Here is an 18,940-nt window from a genome sequence, read left to right on the forward strand (position 1 = left end):
TCGGAGTCAAAAATAACGTTAGCGTTTTTTTTCAAGCTAACAGCAGCAGCTAGCTAGCTAGGTTAAAGCTCCACTTGCTACCCGGTGTTAACATGTTAGCAGGCATGCTAGCGCATCATGACAGGATACGAGTGGAACAAATTACCTTCAAAAATAAGGAGCGCTAGGAACAGAGGCTTATCATTCAGTCTTTACTATTGGTTAAAAAACTTAAAATTACGCTTGCATAAAATGTCTTAAACAAGGATACTTATATGAAAATATGCAATACGACGTGCAATCCGTTGGGTATCACGCTTTCCGAGGAGCCGAGTTTCGGGTCGGAATGGTTAGAGAGAGGAACAAGGGTGGACCAATCAGCGATCGGATCATTGTTTTGAAGGGTTTCTCTGGCTTTAGCTGAAGCTGAAGTACCAACAAAGCACTTTTTAATCATTCTGTAGGCCTATTACTGTAACCTGGAGAGTTTTTATTCTTTAGACTTTAATACTAATGTTTTCATGATTCTCAATTATTTTGTTGTTGTTTTGGCTACTTGTAGGCAGTTTAATATATTTATTGTATTTCATTTTAAATGTGGATGCACTCTAACAGACCTGCAACTATTTTCTGACCTTTAATCTGCGACTTATGTGTCAAGTATTCATTTCTGTGCAGATAAATAATAAAGAAAGTTAAAGTATTTTCAATCTAACATAAATCCACCATGTGGCAGAACAAAAAAAAAAAGTATTTAATTAAAAGCCATGTGTTCAAAATTCTAGAATACTGTACACTGGATTTGACTTGATTGTATTAAAATGTATTTGTCATTTGTTCATACTTTTAATTGTGTGTGTGTGTGTGTGTGTTTAAACTTGTCTCAAGCCTTGTTTAATACAGTTTAATACTGTTTTGTGAAATAAAACTCATACATACATTTAAAACTGTTACTGTGTACTTGTGCCAAGTGTCCACTAGAGGGGAGCAGAGCTTTTTGCAAAAAAAAAAAAAAAAAAAAAAAAAACATACAAAAACAATAAATAAAAAATATGTAATGAATTAGTGCAACATTGCCATGGAAACAAATCACACATCATTTCCATTATGGATAAAGCAGAGGCAACATAGCCAATCTACATGAGGCTAAACTTTGTAAGTGCCTTCTGTAAGAACCTGGGGAACAATTTGGCCTCAATCCAGGCAACATGCTTCTATTATTCTGACTGGGAATCTTATTTGACTTCTGTTCCTTACTGATCTGACCCTGCCTCAGGAGCTGTTGGTCTGCCCAAAACCAGCCCAGTTTTTAACCTGTGTGGTAGCATCGATGTGCCCCCTGTGCTGTTGTGCTGTGATTATATACACGGCACATTCTCCATGGGTAATCGGTGCGGGGGAGCAAAGATAAAGTGCAGAAGCCCACACAGAATGCTCTGAGATATGTTCCTATTCTGACCATTACTCAGAAGATTCTGTAAAAAAAAATAAAAGAAAATACATTCAGACTGTTCTAACAAGTAGATACACTATGTGGTCAGTTGTCAGGATGTGGACAACCTGCCCACACTTTTTTATTTCTTTTACTTTTGGTGTGAAGTAGTTTTTTATGGTTTGGGCATACATCCTAATAAAGGAGAATGTTAATGCTACAGCACCCAGTGATATTCTAGAAAAACAAATGCTTAAAAACTGTGTGGCAATCATTTAATCTCTACTTCAGTAGCACTGACATACACCAAACTTTTATTGCTATCTATATTCTGAAGGGTTTTCCAGATGGATTTTTTAAAATTATTATTTGTTATGGCTGTTGACATCATATTCATATTCATTCGATGCTGCAGTCATCACCAAATACTGAATAGAAATATTTACACATATAAATTCCATACTTTTCCTTAGCATACATGGCAGAGATGACACATTTTCATCAGGCCTCTTGGTTTTCCTCTGACATGTCTGATGATCGGCAGAACTTCGTTACGATTCCCTTCAGGTTGAGCAGAGCATTATTATTCTCTACCTTTGTGCTGGTCACGCCTTCTCTACCTCTAAGGAAAAAGAGAATGTGAAGGAAGGTGATTTTCTCTTTCTCAAGAGATATGCGGCACTTGGCATACCCTATACGTGGTTTCTTAAATATTAATAAAGAAGAAAACAAAACACAGGGATGGGCTAATTGGATGTCACTTTTTTAACCTCGTTCACTATTAGATGTGTGGTCTGTCTGTTTTTAGTCATTCTGATTCTCAAACATTACTGACACATTTCTGTGAGCTGAAAAGTTACATTTATCAAAAGTTGCATTATATTGGTGCCAATCCCATGTCACATCAGGATTCATGAGCTCATAGGAGCCTACACGACTACGCAAGTAAATGAAAAAAGAATCCATACAATAACCAGAGGGCGTTGACCTTGTATTATGGAGAGAAAAAGAGCGGCATCTATCAAGCATTAAAATACACCTTACTTTCCCTGATAATGATTCATTTCAGCTGAAAAGGCCAAAGAGAAGATTGCGGTTTTTTTTGTTGTTTGAATGACGCAGTGGGGAGGTGGAGAGTGATTTACCCGAGGGAAGGTTGAGCCGTGTGAATATTCACATGCAACAGGCTCATCCAAATGAGATGGAGGAGCTCTGAGGCAACATTTGTCAGTGAAACCAGGGGGATTTAATTAATAGGTTGTAGTGTTAATATCTGATCTAACATCTGTAGACCATAACGAAGCAAAATAACCCCGGCTGCTACATTAGCAATAGGTTTTTACCTCCCTTTAGTGTAAGAGGAGTTTTAAGTCAGTGAATCTATAGCTGCCGTTTTCTTTTTGCAGTAGCTTAAGGGTGCATACATCTTCTCCATATATGCATAATTTAAATGCAAAACAATCTAAGCATATCAACCACTCACTGTGGTCTCTGTGGGTAATAGAGGTGTGATTTCAGCGCTATAAGGCACTTTTTATGAAAATTGCCTCAAAAAGGTCAGGCTGAATGCAAAAGAAACGAGACACTGGAGCCACTTAATGCTCCAGGGCGCACAGTGTATAGATTATATCTACTGCAAGTAATCTTCCCATGTGAGGTCTTGCTGTTGCTTATGCGACTGACAAATAAATATATAAATATAAAATGGACTGTCAAAGCGCTTTTACATAGTACAGGAACCATTCAACATTCACACACATGCACACACTGTGGCTGAGGTTGCCGTAACATTCACACACATTCACACACACCGATGGCACAGCATCGGGAGCAGTTCGGGGTTCAGTGTCTTGCCCAAGGACAACTTCGATATGGGACTGCGTGGGCCAGGGATCGAATCACCAACCTTTTAGTAGGCAACCACTCCACCACATAAGCCACAGCCGCCCCAACAGCAGCGGTGAAAGAGTTGACAGCGGTGCCTCAGTTGACCCTAATAACGTAAGTGAGATTGAAAAGGAGGAAAAGCAGGTTGGTGTTGTGCTGCCCCCATTGAAACAAGACATGCAAATCCACTTCATTGATTCAAGGTTATAAAATGGAAATTAGGAGAGCTTTTCTAAAGTGTTTAGTCATGCCATTTCATGAAACACTCATCATTTAAAAGAATAAGGACAAGGCCAGGGGTCGAGAGTCTAGGGATGAAGGGATGAGGGGATGAGAGGATGAAGGGATGAGGGGATGAGAGGATGATGGGATAAGGGGATGAGGGGATGAAAGTAAGAAAGAACAGGGTCGAGGGATGAGGGAAAATTAAACAAAAAAGGGATGAGGGTTTAGGGGTGAAAGAATGAGGGGATGAAGGGATGGAGGAATGAGGTTCGAGGGATGGGTCCAGGGTCTTTGCCCAAGGACACTTTGACATGGACTGCATGGGCCAGGGATCGAACCGCCAACCTACCGATTTGGTAGGCAACCCCCTCAACCACCTGAGTCACAGCTGCCCCAACAGCAGTGGTGAAAGAGGTGACAGCAGTGCCTCAGTTGACCCTAATGACGTAAGTGACATTGAAAATAACAGAAGCGTGCAATCCAATTCATTGATTCAAGGATATAAAATGAAAATAACGAGAGTTTGGTCATCCAATTTCATGAAACGTTCATCATTTAAAAGAATAAGGACAAGGCTGGAGGTCGAGGGATGAGGAGATGGAGGAACAGATTTTTGTTTGATTTGTCACATACATATACATGTAGCGAAATTCATTCTCTGCATTTAATCCATCCCTACGAGCAGTGGGCAGCCAATGACAGCGCCCAGGGACCAGCTCCAGATCTGAGCCAGTGCCTTGATCAAGGGCACTGACTGGAGAACCTAGTACATGTTTTTGATGGTGTGGGAAACCTGAGCACCCGGAGAAAACCCACGCAAACATGGGGAGAACATGCAAACTCCCAAAACGACTGGGATTCGAACACAGAACCTTCTTGCTGTGAGGCCACAGTGCTAACCATTGGACCACCATGCTGACTAATGAGCGGTGAAGGGATGAGGGGATGAAGAAATGAGGGTTGAGGGATGAGGTGATATTAAAACAAACAGGGATGAGGGTCGAGGGATGAAGGGATGAAGGGATGAGGGGATGAAAGGATGGAGGGATAGGGTTGAGGGATAAGGGGATACAGAACAAAAATGGGATTAGGGGCTAGGGATGAAGGGATGAGGGTTGAGGGACGAGGTGATATGAAACCAAACAAGGATGAGGGTCGAAGGATGAAGGGATGAGGGGATAAGGGGATGGAGGAATAAGGTCAAGAGATGAGGGGCTATAAAACAAAGATGGGATGAGGGTCGAGGTGTAGGAGGGAAGAGGGCAACAAGAGGATGAAGAGATGAAGGGCTGATTAAGGAGCTTGCGTATCCAATTAATTGACTCAAGGTTATAAAATGGAAATGAGGAGAGCTTTTCTAAAGCGTTTAGTCATCCTGTTTCATGAAACGTTCACCATTTAAAAGAATAAGGACAAGGCCAGGTTGGGCTGTGCTGCGCGAAAACATACAAACGTGGCACACATTCACCATTCCTGCACACCGCGCATCTGTGTAATGATGTGTATAACGCGCATGATGTTTGTGATAATGTGTTCGACTGCCCACGTTCCAATGATGCTTAATGTACACAGAGAGACAGTTTTCCTCCCTCACACACTCGCACAGAAACAAATAGGCCTAAGTGTATTCATGTGTATCATGAAGCTGAAAGGCCTAATGTGTTTTCCAGGCAGTGCGTCTCTCTGCTGGGCTTTACACAGAATGATCCACTATACCTGTATTACATTTGCATACATAATAGTCTCACAAACCTTGTTGGCATTACAGCAACGGCTCGACATTTTGGGGAAACGAGCTCATTTGTTTTCTAGCTGAGAGTTAGATGAAAAGATTGGTTCCACTCAAGAGTGGTATCAATCTTCTCGTCTTACACTATGCGAGAAAAACTGTTTGTCTAATGTATGCTTAGGTGAAAATGGTTTGATAAATAAGGTATCCGCGCGAGACTATCAATGCGTTTCTACTCTGTGCTCGACGTCAGTGTCGAATAAAGTTGCTCGAACATGAGTAACACACTTATTCCACCAGGTACAGTGTCCCGTGTAGAACCTAATCAATTTGTAACAAATTACTCAATCAATAACTTTTCATATGTCCAAATATGTTTGCTGCTAAAAGTGCAGATACTTGGATAATACAGACTTAGGAACAGGCTGAAGAATTAGCCTTTGACTCAAAGCAAAATGACAGTGATGTATTAGCCTAATTAAAATAACTTAATCAGAGCATGCTCCTCAAGCTGGTCCAGCTTAATTTATGGTTCTTGCTCCTAAGATTTCAAATTATAGTGGTCTACAGCAGAACTATAAGGTTTATTATTTGATATATATTTTTTGTTTTACAGAAAAAGATGTCCCTTCTCTGGGAAAGTCAGACCAATGCTGGCTGCAGGGTAACAAATGAAAGCGAGGGTAAAAAGGGGTTTGAGCTGCATGGTGGAAAGTGGAGTTATCTGGGCCCAAAATTTAGAAGAGTGCATGGGGATTGAAATGTAGCCTCTGACAATGATTGTTTGTCTGCCAAAGTGGCTGCAGGGTAGATACACATACTGGGCACAGCTAGAGTTTGCAGCATTTGGACTGCTGGTGATTTGTGGTAAAATGGGACAGATTCAGTTTTCTGCACATCGCAACGTATATATGTTTTCATTTGGTTTTTTAAAGCTGTTTTCCTATGAAGTGCTGATTCAACAGTCACATGGTACTATATGACACATGTTATGTATATATTCATGTATATACAGAAGTATTTAAGTGATCTTAAATTTTTACTTTACTTTTAGGAACCTTGTTGAAACTTTTTCATGACGCACTTATCATTTCCAAATTATATTACAGTAAAAATCTCACAATAAAATCAAGGTTGCTTTGGTCTTTTAGAGATGCCACTTCAGTTCACTTGGATAGAAAAATTTAATAACCAACTTTTTTTTTTACTAGTGCCCTGCTGGCAGGTATTCAGTCAAACTTTCCTGGTCAATAATAGTCCTTTCACTAACAAAGACTACGGCAATAAAGATATGGGTTTAGAATAGTTTAATGCATAGGAAGGGTGGAGAGCCGAGATGATGTGGGAGGAAATGGATAAAGGGTCTGGATGAAGGGATGAAGGGTGAGGGATGACAAGATGAGGAGATGAAGCAATGAGGGGATGAATGAACGAGGGTTGAGGTGACATGAAACAAAAACGGATGATGGTTGAGGGATGAAGGGATGAGGGGTTGAAGGGATGAAGGGATGTAGGAATAAAGTTGAGGGATGAGGGGATATAAAACAATAACGGGATGAAAGTCGAGAGATGGAGGGATGAGGAGATGGAGGAATGAGGTTCGAGGGATGAGGGGATGAAGGGATGGAGGAATAAGGTTGAGGGATTAGGGGATATAAAACAAAAATCGGATGAGGGTTAAGGGACGAAAGGATGAGGGGATGAAGGGATGAAGGAATAAGGTTGAGGGATAAGGTGATATAAAACAAAAATGGGATGAGGGTCTAGGGATGAAGGGATGAGGGATAAAGTGATCTAAACCAAACAAGGATGAGGGTGGAAGGGTGAAGGGATGAGGCGATAAGGGGATGTATGGATGGAGGAATAAGGTCAAGAGATGGGGGGGATACAAAACAAAAATGGTATGAGGGTCAAGGGAAGGAGGGAAAAGGGCAACGAGAGGATGAAGAGATGAAGGGCTGAGAGCAGAAGCATTTAGGGGATGAGGGGAGAAATCAGTGCGGTGGATGGATGGATGGAGGAGAGCGATGATGGACTGGTTTTAGCTGGAAGCTGTAGGACAGGAGGGAACCATGGGAGTCCAAACTCTGAGGGCAGGGGCGTCTTTTCACGCACTTTGGCTCGTTTGATATCTGTGGACTACATTAAGGTATTACCAGCATCAGAGTACCAGCGTCTAACGGCAGTGATGCATAAAGGATTGTTTGTAGCCATAACAAGCACCTGCCAGGCTAGAGAGTAATTTCAAGTGCGTTCACAATGTATCCATTAGAGTTAGTCAACCCTAAAAGTGTTCAATTAGCCCAGTTTAACCTGCAGGAGTCTCTGATGGCTATAGGCCAACGCGGTACTATCATTTCAGACTACATGGAGCCATGTAACGATGAGATAAGATGAGATCAACTTTATAGTTCCAAAATGTGGAAAATTTTGCTTGGGCCAATTATTTTGCTTGGGCCAATTCCCCTATGCTACTGCCATTACAAACATACATACAGACAGAGAACATACATACTGTATATATGTTGTTGAACAAACAACACAGCTTCCTAAAACACTAGTTTCGCTTTGCCAGACCTTCCTCCACGGCGCTGCGGAGGAGGGTCTTGCTAGTCAACACAGCATTCCGAGACGGGATAAAAACGTGCTCTGGTTTATTGGCATTTCTTTTAACCAATCACAATCGTCTTGGGCGGTGCTAAGCACCGGACAGAGCCGCGGTGCCGCTGCAAAGTAGCCTCGGGAAGGAACTTGTTTTAGTTGTGCAACAGAAAACTCTGATTGGACAGATAGTCTAGCTAGCTGTCTGGATTTATCCTGCAGAGATCTGAGGGGCAGATATCTATTAATCTTAATTTTTGTTGTGGCAAAACGCTCATATTTTGTGGACTAAATTTAACCGTAATCTCTGCCGAAACGACAGGCAGCTCTCTGTGCTTTGTACCCGGCTCAAAGTCACCTATTTTCGGGTAACTGAACTACCAACTACCGCTGATACAACGGAGGTCTATAGCCCGGGTCACGGAGCTCGGTAGCGGCTTAAACAACTAGCAACTGCCGCTCGGCGTCATGGAGCTCGTGGCCAGCCGGCGTTCTCCTAATTTTGTAGGATATCATATGTTTTGGTGTGCATACATTTTCATACAATATCATATGGACCCGTTCATGAAAATACATTGGATTGTTACATAACCATAACCACATGACTGGTTATTTTCAAAGAATAACTGCATTTTCGACTCTTCGAAGGATAGATTTAATTACATTTTTAATGGAGACAACATGGTTTGTTTGTGATTATTCTTATGTCGACTGAAACCAAAAAGACTCGCTCCATCTTGAGGAACATGCTCTTTATTAGTTCATCATTTCTCATCTCACTCGCTGTACAGTTCAGTGCCTGGGCACACATGGAAACCCATAATTATCAAAGATAACATGCAGAGATCTGTACACATATTTCATAGAGCAAAAGATGATCGATTCATTGGCGTGCTGGGAAGAGGAAATGAAATTCATAGAATAAAAGGGTCAGGGAGTTTATTTTGATGTACCCAGCTTAAGTACTGAGGCGCTCGTTGTTGCTGTGATTATGTGTGATTACCTTAGATGCCCAAAAAAGCATTGGGTTAAATGCAGCCAGCAGTCACACACATATAGGCGGATATCAGTGGTTTTTAATTATAGAGATTGCTTTATCAGATTTTATGTTTCTTCAGTTTGGCAAACATATAAAGTCCCGTTACTGGTTTCTTTATGACCAAGGACGATACTTGAATGATGTTATCTAACTGAGGGCATAATTTCAACTTTAGGGGAATATCAACCAGTATATGCTAAAGCAACTAAAGATCCCCCCATAATTCCTATCTTTTTCCTGTCTGGTTGTTTGAAGTCATCAGCGTTAAAGCTCGATGGAAATGTAGAGACAAACACAAAGCAAAAAGGTGTGACATATAAAACCCATTTGAACAGGTAGGTGAGGGAGAAAGTGTGATTTCATGCAAACAACGGAAAGAGGGTCAAAACAACCAACATAAAAAAACACACTCTGTGTACAAAGTGCACAAAATTATTATTATTATGTCTCTCCAAAAAATTACACCTGCTAAAAGGTTCTTGAAAATTCCATTTGTAAACTCCACCTACCGCTACTACTTTTTAAAAGTGATGCAGCTCGCAACAACCACAACAATTCCACCTTCCAAAGGTCGTTGCAAACAGACAAACCTTTTTGAAACCTCCTTTCATGCCTATAGTGGATACTCATAATCATAATCATGAGCTATCACTGGAGAATTCTCTCAAAGAACATAGGATTTCTAAAAGAGTTTACTCTATCTCTTCCTGTAGGAAGGCTCAGTTTTGCCCTTTTAGTCCAGTCTGTTGTTGCTGTTGTTGGGGGAACCCCTAGACCTCCTAAACATTCCCACTGTTGTTTGATGGAGATTGTGCTCAATCTCCATCAAACAACAGTTTATATTTTGTTCCATTTGTACTCGGAACTCTGATTTTCCGAGGTCAAAGTCGGAAACACGCCCCCTGACCTCGGATTTCCAAGCTCGGAACTCGGGCAACTACCGAGTACCCCGAGCTAAAAACCCAACGTGACTGCTCCGTGCATCAACAGTTATGATAGCAGTACTAACATACAGTTCTAAGCACTTCTGTATTATTTGTGTCTCACTAAATCAGTCGTACACGAAGCGCTGTCCTATCAGTGGACATGTTGCTACGCTGTTTGTATGCACAAAAAAACAGTGTAATGCGTTGTTATAAACTGCCATTGCTAACAATGGCTAACCTGGCTAGAGCTAATGAAAACAATGAAAATCTGACTTCTAAATGGAACGCATTCAACTCGGGTGTGACGTCATTCCCAGCTTCGGCTTCCGAGTTCCTATGTAAACGGAACGCACTATTAGCTCACCCCTCTCTACATATCAGTGGGATTCCAAACTGAAACGTTCAACATCCATGTCCAATTGTGAAAGGTATAAAGTTATACAAATGAAGATCATACATAAGGCTTATATTACACCACATAAGTAAAAGAAATAAAAATTATACATTTATTGTGGGCCTGTCCATCAGTGAAGAGATTTTGAACTGAGGTAATAGATGTTTTAAAAATGTTCAAATTTTGTAAATGCCCTATTGTATGCATATTGAGAAGCAGATTGGAAATATACAAGCAAGACTTGTGCAACTCATGAATGGGAAAACACGCAAAGTATACTGCAATAACAAAGATAACTGGTCGAAGGAGTTTCTGGATTTTTTTTGTATGGAGAATATAGCTTCCACCCTTGCAGACTATGATCATGGTCTAGGTCTGGTATGGACCCGTGGACTCTTATTAGAGAAGATATGAACAATAGAGTAACAACTTGACTGTGTAGTATTTGTGTTACATGAATATGAGTTTTTAATGTGTATATTATTATAATGTATGTCTTTAAGGTATCTTGTGATTTATGTTGTTGCTGCTGTCTTTATTGTTTTGATTTCCTTTTTGTGTCCTTTTTTGTTTCTGGAAATGTTAAAATTATTTGAATATAAAAAGAAGAATGGAGATTGGTTTTGGCAGAGTCCTCATTTTAACCAAAATCCATCAGCACCATTCCACTGATCTTGACTACCTTCAGAAGTAAGTGTTTATTAAGTAACACTAAGCCTACACTACTACACTACTACACTTCACCACTGCAGCCATCTATATAATGAGTTCTGCAGATGACTCAGGGTTGCACTTGAAGCTGAGATGAAAAAGAAAAAAAGAGAGACAGTATGGTTGCCCACTGGGCTCCTGCGCTGTAAAAATGCCAACTCATATTCTTTGGCATTAATAATTTCAACTCAGTCTGTCCTATCTGATGTAGCCGAACCAACATGCAACAAAACATGTGGAGGTACACAAATCCTTTAAGATAGACTTTATAGACTTTATTAATCCCATACTGGGGAAATTCCTGTGCTACAGCAGCTCAAAAGAAAAGAAATGTACACGCATCAGACTAACATAAATACACATTAATAGGCATAAGAGAAAAAATAAAGTATAAGAAATAGAACAAATTTAATTAGTTATAATTATAATATTAATAAAAAAAGCATATTTACACAATAAACACCCTTATATAAACAGACAGTATATAGAGAAAGGATAGTTTTTTCTCAAATTTTCAGTCAAAACGGACAGTTGGAACAAAAGTGAAGCCAAGATATTTGACTGCACAATTGGCCATTAGTGAATCCAATTTACCGTAAATGGATTTTATCCTTCTTCACTCTTTTTAGGTTAACAACTTCGTTTTTCTGACATTTGGAAGTAGGAGGCTTAATAAGAACAACTTATAGCTCTACTGTCTGATCCCAACTAGTCATCATATTATATTATGGGCTCTGAGGAATTAGGATGGCCATGCATTTTCACAATTTGTAAGATTGTTAAAATGAATCTATTAATTAATAAAGATGAATGCCAGCCTAATCAAGTTTGTTGCAGCCCTACACTGACTGTGTCTAACTGCTCTACTGATTTCTTTTTGTGCAGTGTCTTCACTGCCTGATATAAAGGGGAACTGTGTGGATTTTACACATAAAGCTCAGCTTACTTGTCACAGCGAGTTCTACTCAGCATCTGAAAACAGCTATATAATGTCTTCTATTGCTCTGGAGGAGTCACTCACTCTAACATGGATTGTATGCACTGACCTCTTTCTACATGATTGTCCTTGCAGGGGTTATGACTGCTCATACAGGCATATGTGTCTCTATCATCACGTTGTGCAGTTACTGTAAAGTGAAAGGAGAAACATTATTAGCAACAAGCTAAACTGGGCTCGCACAATTTGCGTCACTCACTGCTTATGATTTTCTTTCTCTCTCCTGTGATGTCGGCCAGCAGCCTGCCCTCTGCACTACCCCGCAAAACAAGATTCTGTACATCATATTTCAGCACAATAGTGGAGGCATAGACAGCTGTGAAATGTATTGTTTATTCAATATTAAGATGAGCCAGATGAGCTGTCTAAAATACATATTGCATGTAATTAGACCAACAATAGAGAGTGTGCATGGAAGCAGATTTTTTGCAGAGGAAAAAAAAAAAAAATCTATTTTAGAGGCATGTTCAATTACTGGCAATGGAAGTCACACTCTTGATGAGAAATCACGCCCGCTGCACTTGTTCTCAAAGATTACCATTCAGAGATCACACTTTCTCTTGATGAGAAATCTCTCAAAGATTACCATTCAGAGTGATGGGTGATTTTCACTTTCTCTTGATGAGAAATCACGCCCGCTGCACTTGTTCTCAAAGATTACCATTCAGAGATCACACTCAGTGATGGGTGATTTTCACTTTCTCTTGATGAGAAATCACGCCCGCTGCACTTGTTCTCAAAGATTACCATTCAGAGATCACACTCAGTGATGGGTGATTTTCACTTTCTCTTGATGGGAAATCACGCCCGCTGCACTTGTTGTCAAAGATTACACACTCAGTGATGGGTGTGTCTGGACTTGTTAAGGACGGATTTCCAGCAGGCTCAGCAGCGAGGTCACTGGAGTTGGAAGGTTTACTGTCAGGCTGCCGGAGCAGGCTTGATATAACACTCATCTCTGCAGACCCCTCACATCCTGGTCACAAACTGTTCAACCACCTTCCCTCTGGTAGGAGATACAGAGCACTGTTCGCCTAAAAATACCAGCCGACACAAAGACAGCTTCTTTCCCCAAGCAGTCACTCTGTTGAACGCTCAGAAATAGCCCCCACCCTTACACTGAACAAAGACAATCAACACTGTTCTGCCCATCTACCTCACGTGTATTTCAATCTTACAATTATAATATTGTTATTAATATATTACCACTGCACTGAACTGCCTCGCACTATATTTATATTTAAATCTTAAATCTCAGACTATACTGATATTGCACTATTCCTTCCCTCTCTTCAATTGTTATTGTATATTTTTTGTAAAATTGTAAATTAACAGTATTTTTTTTTTTTACATTTCATACTGTCCTTTCTGTTATTTATATGTTTAGTGAGTGTTGTACTTTGATAGCAAAGATTAACTGGAGTCAAATTCCTTGTTTGTTTACGCAAACCTGGCCAGTAAAGCTGATTCTGATTCTGATTCTGATCTATAATCCTCAACCCTGGCTCTGAGGAAGTAAACAAATCCAAGTTGGCCTCACTAATGCAAAAAAAAGCAAAGAGAGAGACTGGGCATTACAGCCGTTACATCATACACAGCGATGTCTTCTAAAACAATAGAGATTCCTCCCACAGTCCAAATGCAATGCTTATCATTATGTGTTCAGACTGACAACCTGTCTATTTCTCCTATTGCATGCTCGCGGCAGCTCCATTATCTTGTGAGCCTGCAGAGGAATAAACAGGGACAGAAATAGGTATGGTAGAAGATGGATATGTCATTGCAGGCAATGTAACCTTTATGTAAGGACTGCTTAATATACAGTAAACACCGCCATCTCTTTCTCACCTCTTGATGAAATTAAAATATCGCTATCTTGAAATATCGGTCCAGCTAAGATGTATGGAATTCCTAAACATTTCTCAAATTTAGTTTAACTAATTTCTTATACTGGCTTCCTGTCTCTCAAAGAATTGATTTTAAAAGATTGCTGTTGGTTTATTGGTTTATGCTGTCTGTATTTAAAATACAGACCCTTGGTCAGGTGCCTTTGGCGTTGTTATTGACGCTAAAAGTCTCCTTTAGAATCACAGCTAAACACGCTTCATCTAAACACGCTTGGTTGGGACTATTGCCGTCACTTTTGACACCGTTAGGTTAAGGAAAAAAATCATGGGTGGGCTTATAAAAGGTACGTTTACGTGACATGCGGGACAAGAACGGGACAGTTGGGTTTAGGAAAAGATCGTGGGTGGGGTTATAAAATGAACGTTTCAGTGACATGCGGGACACAAACCCTGTTCTTCGGGATGAAAGTCCTGTGCTGTTTGACCCAGCCACCACCCCAACCAGCCTCCCAGGCGTTCATACAACGTGCTAATGTTGACGCTCCTAAAGCTATAGTAGTTTCTGTCTCCCCCATGAGGACTTCTAAGTAATGACAACAAAACTGCCGGCGCATCCACATGATACAAGCCTTCCGTGACCGCGCACACGAACGGGTTGAAAAATCAGTGAGTGGTTTAGGGCCAAAATACATATCTGATCTGCTGCTATACATTGTGAACCAATTGAGACCTCTCAGGTCGTCTGGGACACGTCTGCTTTCCGTCTCAGAGTCAGAACTAAACACGGAGAAGCAGCGTTCAGTTTTTACGCACCACAGATCTGGAACACACTCCCATAAAACGGCAGGTCGGCTGCAACGCTCAGTTCTTTTAAATCAAGGCTGAAGAGTTTTCTTTGCGATGCTGTTTTTTAAGTAACATTTCTTAAGTTCATTTCTTACACTGCAACCTGTCTTATTCTATGTTAGCTGTTTGTAGATGCTCCTTAATTGATATAACTGTTTATATGGTTGTATGAGTGACTCAACAACAACAAAAAACCTAATTACTTCTTGTGGCCTGCGTATTCACAGTGAGTACAAATAGCAATGCAGATTAAGACAAGGTGATTTCCTAGGCAGATATTGACTTGGGACTATATTGGGGCGAAGCACTGCTACTTGGGCGCACAAGAAGCAATTAGGTTGTTTTTTGTTGTTGTTGGGTCACTTTTACTCACGACATGCTAACCGACAACATTCCATTCACTACGCTAAGCTAAGCTAGTGGCGGTGCTGCCGGACTAAGACAATGCATGCACTGAGACAAAAATGTGTATGCCCACCTATATAAATATAGAGGAGATGGTGAATAACCCTATTTCAACAAACTGATGATGATTTTTTTAGCAAACTATGTCTATCTGTTTTCTGTTCCGCTGATCTTATGATAACGGGGAAAAAATGATCACTATCAACAAATATCTCTTCATTTTGTTATAACAGAAATTGAGCGTCAGTGTCAGTTCTGGCAGGCCAAGTAGTCAAGACGCTGCTAACCGCTATTGGCCAACAACACGGTCGCATCAACTGAGCTGCATCAGCTGATCTGCATCAGCTGATCTGCATCAGCGCATCAGCTGGTCAACTCCCCTCGCTGCTAAATGGCTACACTCAAACAGGGCGGCCTACTTAAAGCTGCTTTAGTTTGCTCCCAACTGCTTGCTGCTCCCATGTATGCAACCCACCTCCTCCCCTGCTCCACCTTGTGGTGTATAACTTGACATACGCTTCTATGTCATCGTTGTCGCTCTGTTCTTAGGGGGGAATAGTTTCGCTCTCCCAGTCTTAAACTGTGTGAGCGTCCCCTAATGTTGCTGCTGCTGTCCCCCTGACCTTTCATGAGCACCATGAAAGAGCAGAGAGTCAGGGGACTCCTCTGAACAGAGCCATACCGCCAAATTTAATTTGGAATTTATTCAATAAAATGTCCTAAAGCATTTTTATTGTCTGTGTTGTTCTTGACTTAATGGACCTGACAGAAGTAGTCTATATCAACAACGTGTCATTTCCGGGATTGTTCAGGTGCCGCCGGAAATTCCGCCAGATGTCCATCTTTTCAGGCCAGATGTCCCACACCTTCCGCTTTCTTTGTGTTGCAATTCTAAACCCCGGTGGATTTCTGAGGACTATGGTTAACTGCTCCTCAGATCTCTGCAGGGTAAATCCAGACAGCTAGCTAGACTATCTGTCCAATCTGAGTTTTCTGTCGCACAACTAAAACAACCTTTGAACTTACACATGTTCCACCAGGACAAGTTCCTTCCCGAGGTAATTTTGCAGTGGCACCGAGGCTCCGTCTGGCTCTCTGGCAATGCGAGACTATAACAGAAGAGAAACAAGAATTCTGGCAAATGTTTTTATATTAGTCAGATTAAATTAGAATCACAGTGTATGAGTCACAACAAGAACAAGCTCTTTATGAATAATAACCACTCCAATCAATCCAAACTGTTGATAGAAGTGATTACTAACATACTGTAGAATTGAAAAGAAAAACAGAAAAGCAAGATTGATGTATGTTCAAGCAGAAAATGAATGTGAACAAACTGCCCATTATCAAAAAGAGGAATTTAATTAAATCTTCCAGGATTCCATTTGCAGGGACCTCAGCCGCTAACATTTCTAAATGCTCTCAAAGGACTTTTCATCTTAACTGGTATTAACCCTGATATGTGGAATACAATCAGAGGAAACAGGGCAGCCAATTGCTGGAGGTTGAAACTAATTGGAGATAAATCACAGCAAAGAGAAGTTCTGACCCCTTGATTTTTCAATGCATACTTGTGCTTAGTAGAAACTAGTGGTGTGCGATACTTCAATATATGGCATTGATCCGATACCAAGTACGATAGGATACTGATACTTTTTAATAATTAAAGTGGATGCATCATCAAATTGCTAAATCTGAATGAATTTGTATGACCTTAAGTGTTGCCACTCTGTTCTTAGGGGGGAATAGTTTAACTCTCCCAGTCTTAAACTGTGTGAGTGACCCCTAATGCTGCTGCTGCTGTCCTCCTCTGAACAGAAACAGAAAAGCAAGATTGATGTATGTTCAAGCAGAAAATGAATGTGAACAAACTGCCCATTATCAAAAAGAGGAATTTCATTAAATCTTCCAGGATTCCATTTGTAGGGACCTCAGCCGCTAACAACATTATTTATTTTTTTTGGGCATATTTAAGGCCTTTATTTGACAGGACAGCTGAAGTCACAAAATGGGAGAAAGACGGGGAATGACACACAGCAAAGGGCCGCGGGTCAGAGTTGAACCTGGGCCCGCTGCGTCGAGGAGTAAAGGGACTGGCTCTAGTGGCTGTAATTCTGCACCAAGGCTGAATTCCGCGAAAGAGACTTCAGATACAGTATTAGAGGACCACTAAGGTCTATATAAAAGAGACTTCAGATACAGTATTAGGGGACCACTAAGGTCTATATAAAAGAGACTTCAGATACAGTATTAGGGGACCACTAAGGTCTATATAAAAGAGACTTCAGATACAGTATTAGAGGACCACTAAGGTCTATATAAAAGAGACTTCAGATACAGTATTAGAGGACCACTAAGGTCTATATAAAAGAGACTTCAGATACAGTATTAGGGGACCACTAAGGCCTATATAAAAGAGACTTCAGATACAGTATTAGGGGACCACTAAGGTCTATATAAAAGAGACTTCAGATACAGTATTACGCGACCACTAAGGTCTATATAAAAGAGACTTCAGATACAGTATTAGGGGACCACTAAGGTCTATATAAAAGAGACTTCAGATACAGTATTAGGGGACCACTAAGGTCTATATAAAAGAGACTTCAGATACAGTATTAGGGGACCACTAAGGTCTATATAAAAGAGACTTCAGATACAGTATTAGGGGACCACTAAGGTCTATATAAAAGAGACTTCAGATACAGTATTAGGGGACCACTAAGGTCTATATAAAAGAGACTTCAGATACAGTATTAGGGGACCACTAAGGTCTATATAAAAGAGACTTCAGATACAGTATTAGGGGACCACTAAGGTCTATATAAAAGAGACTTCAGATACAGTATTAGGGGACCACTAAGGTCTATATAAAAGAGACTTCAGATACAGTATTAGGGGACCACTAAGGCCTATATAAAAGAGACTTCAGATACAGTATTAGGGGACCACTAAGGCATATATAAAAGAGACTTCAGATACAGTATTAGGGGAACACTAAGGTCTATATAAAAGCATCCAAAGAGCACCATGTCATAGGACCTTTAATGGACAGGACAGCTAGGTGAGAAAGGGGAGAGAGAGAGGGAAGACATGCAGGAAATCGTCACAGGTCGGACTCAAACCCTGTACCTCTGCGTCAAGGCATATACCTCTATGTGTCAATATGAAAAGTAGTATAATAAGTACAGAGTTTCCAGATAATGGATCATAAGGGGGGCAGAAAGGTCTGGAAGAGGACTAGCACCTGATATTACAGGAAAAAAAAACTAAAATCACTACACTTGCAATGCATAAGTAAGGCAATTTGTCAAAAAGGGTGAGATTTTCAATTATGGGGAAGCATAAATGGCTCATTAGAGCTACTAAAAGGTTGAACTACATTTATTGAATGCAGCATTCCTATTCTATGAGCTGTGAAGAGGTTTTTATTTAGTTATTTTGTACGTTTGGATTTATTTAAAAAAAATTAAAGAACACTATAAAATAAAACAAAAGTTTATTTTTGATCTTTGGCTATTTTTACAGCATGCTGCAGTTTATTTAGAAGTTGTAAAGGTCATATCACTTCTTCACTTGTATGTTAGTCAGTAACTACAGGTGAGGCTGGGTATTGTTATCGAACATCGGAGATACGGCTAAAAGAAAATACTTTCACCTTGGAAATGCTTGTTTGTTCCTCGGGAGTGTTTTCTGGCTAAACTCCACTACATGGCCCCTGAAAGGACCGTCATCTGGCGGTGCCTTGTAGCCGGCTCACAGTCACCTGTTGGCAGCTAAACAACTGCCGCTGGTAGCCGGCGTCCCGGAGCTCTGTAGCGGCTAAATACAACCAGCAACTGCCGCTCTGATTTTATCGTTCTATGGCACTATAGACTGTTCACGTTACATTGCTTTACTTAGTTTAAAATACTTCTATTTT

General features: G+C 40.5%; 1 protein-coding gene across 2 annotated transcripts in view; it reads right to left on the reverse strand.

Annotated features, from left to right (window-relative positions):
• drosha (drosha ribonuclease III) overlaps positions 1-334 on the reverse strand; it is a 100,916-nt gene extending 100,582 nt beyond the window's left edge. For both annotated transcript variants that reach the window (XM_028569592.1, XM_028569591.1), the window contains exon 1: positions 146-334. The gene's annotated coding sequence lies outside the window, so the exon portion shown is untranslated. The remainder of the gene's footprint in view (positions 1-145) is intronic.
• Positions 335-18,940: the final 18,606 nt, after the last annotated feature.

The sequence above is a fragment of the Perca flavescens genome, chromosome 22 (genome assembly GCF_004354835.1).
Source record: "Perca flavescens isolate YP-PL-M2 chromosome 22, PFLA_1.0, whole genome shotgun sequence".
NCBI lineage: Eukaryota > Metazoa > Chordata > Actinopteri > Perciformes > Percidae > Perca > Perca flavescens.